The following is a 4405-nucleotide window of genomic DNA, read 5'->3' on the forward strand; positions in this document are numbered from 1 at the left end:
AATAACTTTCTGTCTCAAAAATAATGACTTGCTTTCTCAAAATAATGATAGAGCAGTTTACATAATAATATAAAAATATGCTGGATTTTTTTTAGGTGGCAGAAATGGGCTTCCATAGAAATCAACTGTTTCTGTGTTGGAAATAAAAAAATAAAAGAGAAAAGCACTTTAACTGAACATAATTTTTTTTATTCCACTTTGCTATTATTTAACTGAAATTCACTTTTATATTTTTTTATATTTGAAAAACGTCAAAGCAAATTGTAACTCTTATGTGTTTTATTTCATTTCACAATATAGTTTGTTGTACCCATTGTAGTGATCTATTTGCTATTTGAATTAGTTGCTGAATTGCTTTATTCATTTAAATGTTTGAATTTTTATTTATTTATTTTTTGTCTGATTTTAGCTGCAGCCTGCCATCAACATAAAGATTTAACACTGATGACCTTTGCAGTTTACTGAATGAACTATGTAATTGAAACTTTATAAAATAAAGTAATGTAACTGAATTCAATTATGCTTTGAGTTTTATTTTGTGGAGGAGAGGATAATTTTATAAAGTTGTTTCAATCAATATTAAATCGACTACAAATTTGTAATCGATTTTACTGCATTTAACTTTTGATTGAAAGAGTTGATTTTGTTTTGGCCTTGGGTGTTTCTTGAATGTTTATTCAATGTTAGACATATCGAGCAGTTTCAAAGCTGAATCAACATCAGAAATCAATGTTGATTCAATGATTATTTCTGATGGTACTTCAATGTTGAATCAATGTCATTTTGCTATCTGGGTAGTAAACATAATAATTAGCCAACAGAGAAAAATCCACGTTGCGCATGCAGGGCTTTCTTATAAGATTCAGCAACTCCAATATTTACATTTCTATTTTATATTTGCACATTTTCTTCACATAGGCCCAAGTCCCCTGGACCCTCATGGACCCAGCAGACAGATATCTGGATCTTCAGTTTTACCCAGGTAAGTAAAAATATGTTCTTTTTTATGTACACCGTTTTCTAAGGAACATTTAATATAGTCTCAAAATCTGTCTTTTTGAGATATAAGGTAAACTTCATCACAGTGTTGTGTAACAATCTAGATTGTTCAACCAATCTATCATTGCAAATAGTTCAGCCTGTTAAGCAGGGCCGCCGCTCTGCATACGCAGACAACGCAGCCAGCGTTAGGCCTCAACCATTTTGCAGTTGCAGGGAGCCAAATTGACTGAGAATGAAATGTGTTGAAATTATGACATTATTAAATTTAAAACCCAATGTGAATTATTTATGATGCGCTCATCTTTTTTGTCTTTAAACATTGCATGGGGCACCTACTCTACTACTTAAAAGCGGCACGTTATTATTTTTGTGCATAATATAATGCCCCCACCCCTATTGCCTGAAATGGCACGGCTCGGTTTGCTCTGTTGGTTGTTGCCAGATGTGACATTTTCCAGTCAAATAAATAATCAAATAATGCATGGAGGCGCTAAATCTTGCGCATGTTTAACCATTTTTAAAGTGTATGTGGCCATTCTATACAAAAACATGTCCAGTGCAATATTTGTGTAAGTTAAAAACTTAAAATAAAATAAACAAATAGGATGAAAAATCGTAACTTATCTGGCAACCTTAGTCCTAACTAAAGTAGCAACGCTACTTGAGTTTGGCAGGAGACAAGTTCACCGCGCGAAGTTGCTACTAAATGGTAATTCAACTATGAAGCGACGGTTTGAGTCTGGAGCTGAGAAGAAGAAAAAGAAGCAGAAAGATGAGGCCCATGCATCCCTTTCTGGTGAGTAACTTCGATGATAAAGGTTTAAATAGTTTTGATTACTTCATGTTCAGTGGTGTTGCCTGAGCTAGTTACGTTGGCTTTGCTGATTTGGTAGCTTTAAACGCTTAACTAGAAACTAATCTGGGTATTGCAAGGCACGTGGCACGTTTGCAAATAGTAGTAGTGTAGTTTGAAGATTTTTAGTGACTTTAATAAAAAATTAATAAACAGAGTAGCCTACCTATTGACTAATGCCGTCAGTGCACTATCCAAATGGTCTGTATGACAGCAGGATCAGACAGCTCTATAGATTTTGACAGGCTGATATAAATACACCACGAATATAAACGATAATTTCATAACCTTTAAGGCTGGCTTGTGTAAATGACGTGTCCACTGCTTAAAATAGACATGCATCGTTTCATTTATTATTTATACATTATAAATAGTACTCTTGTGCTGTTCTTCACTGTTATTGGCCTTACTTATAACGTTGTAAATATTCACAGTTACATGCGTAATTGTAATAAATAGTAAAATTTTGCGTAAACCTTTTGTGTTTGTGTGTGTGTGTTTTTTTTTTTTTTGGGGGGGGGGCCTCCCTGACCAGTTATGCTTAGGGCCTCCAAAACCTTAGCAGCGGCCCTGCTGTTAAGCCTGTTCCTGGTTGTCTGTGTTCCATGTCAGATCACAATGGAGTCCTTAAATATTTGCCATTCTATGTGCATGAATGGATTTCTGATACTAATGTGAACACCCAACCACACCTAGAGATTGTCTTAGTGCTAAAACTATAGATTCTGAAAAGTCAGACAGGGTGCTTTCAGGTGTGAAAGGAGCTGCGAACCACAGTCTGGAACAAAGGATCAGAGTTTGGTCCGACCAAGAGAGATGGTCTCGGTCCGGATCTACTGAACCATGCTCTGGTTCGCCTGCAGCGTGAAAGCACTTTTCTAGATGGTTCAGACTTTTGGACCAATTACAGGAAGCAAAGGCAGCCTTTAAACAAACCAGAGGAAGAAAGGATTGGCGCTGTTCTGAAATCTGACTCCCCTCGGCGTGCTGGCGCGTCAAGCAACATTTATAGGACACAAGCACTGGGATCTAATTTATTAACTGTATCAATATACTAAGTCTTTACTTATACACCGAAATAAAATAAATCTGATGAGAATGTCATTCTGCTGCGTCGCGCGCTTGCCCGCGAAGGGGAGTCAGATTCTGACAGATCTATCACATCAAAGCAACTCGCCGAACACCTATCATTTTATAAACCAATTAATAGAGACTATAGAGAGACGCAGCCGACGTAGCTGATGATGACAGGACGTAGTAAAGTTCTTTAGTCCGCTCACTAAACTGCAGTGTGAAATGAAATCAAACCGGACCAAACGGATACAGTGTAGCAAACACATGAACGTTCGGTCAGACCATGGTCCGGACAGGTATGAAAGCTTGGTAATCTTGGTCCTTTATAATAGAAATGTACTGTTGAGAGTTGTACAAGTGTCTGTGTTGCTTCTAAGGTGAGGAAAGTTCAGCCAGTAGAGGTACTGTGGTAAGGAGCTGTCCACTGATCAAGGATTATAAAATGATTAACAATCTGCATTTTTAAAAAGATGAGTTTGAGTCTCTCTAAATGTACAGCTGAAATGAACTAATGTTCTTTGTAAAGATAATTACAAAGTAGTATGTCTCATGTTGAATGTTATAATGACAATAAAAACTGTCACCCAATACACTAATGTTTAGTAGTTTTTTGTCTCCCCAACCTGTAACCATAATATCTTTTAAAACAAGTACTGCTGTTATTTTTGGTTGTTTGGATAAGTTGGTCAGTACTGAATGTATTGATTAAGTTGACAAAAAACCTAACTCAAAAAGATCAGGTGCAGAATAGAGATTTTTAGGAATAGAATGTGTTATGCAATGTGTCTTTTGTTCTATTGTTGTCTTTTGTTTGGTGCTATTTTAATAAGTGCAGTAATTGTATGGTTTTGATAAGCTATTGGTGATGGTAGTAGTAGATTTAGGCAATAACATTGCAGTAGACAAGCATTAAATTTACAAGTAATGTCATTTGGTTTGTAGCATAATAAAGTCTAAATCTAGCCTGTTTTTGGGCTTGAAAAAGAACAGATATGGAAAGGCAAAGGAAAATGCCCACGTTTGGTCTAGTCTGTGTAATGGGCTGCTCCCCAACCACTCTAATGTGAAAATCAACAGCGTTATAAATCAGCTGCACCTGCTCCATGGAGAAAACCACATCCAGACGTTCTAAGGTAACATCCTGTGTTCTGTTTGGGCGAGAATAGGACCTGATGCGAACGTTACCAAACGTCCTATAAAGAGGTGTTTGGGATCGTTCCATTTGGATGGTAATAGGACCTTCTGCGGACGTCAGTTTGGTCCTACAAACGTCCTATAGAGAACAGTACAAAAATGCCCAAACAGGGACCACGCTACACTTTCAAGATTTTATTTTTTTTTAATTTATGGTAAATCACAAAAAATCCCAAGAAAGATACATTTAGGTTTGTTGGTTTAATGTGAAAAACATGTGAAAATGCCAAAGGGGTCTTAATACTTCAACACACTGCAATCATGACGATGACTTACAAAATG

Source organism: Astyanax mexicanus, chromosome 14 (genome assembly GCF_023375975.1).
Source record: "Astyanax mexicanus isolate ESR-SI-001 chromosome 14, AstMex3_surface, whole genome shotgun sequence".
In the NCBI taxonomy this organism is placed as follows: Eukaryota; Metazoa; Chordata; class Actinopteri; order Characiformes; family Acestrorhamphidae; genus Astyanax; species Astyanax mexicanus.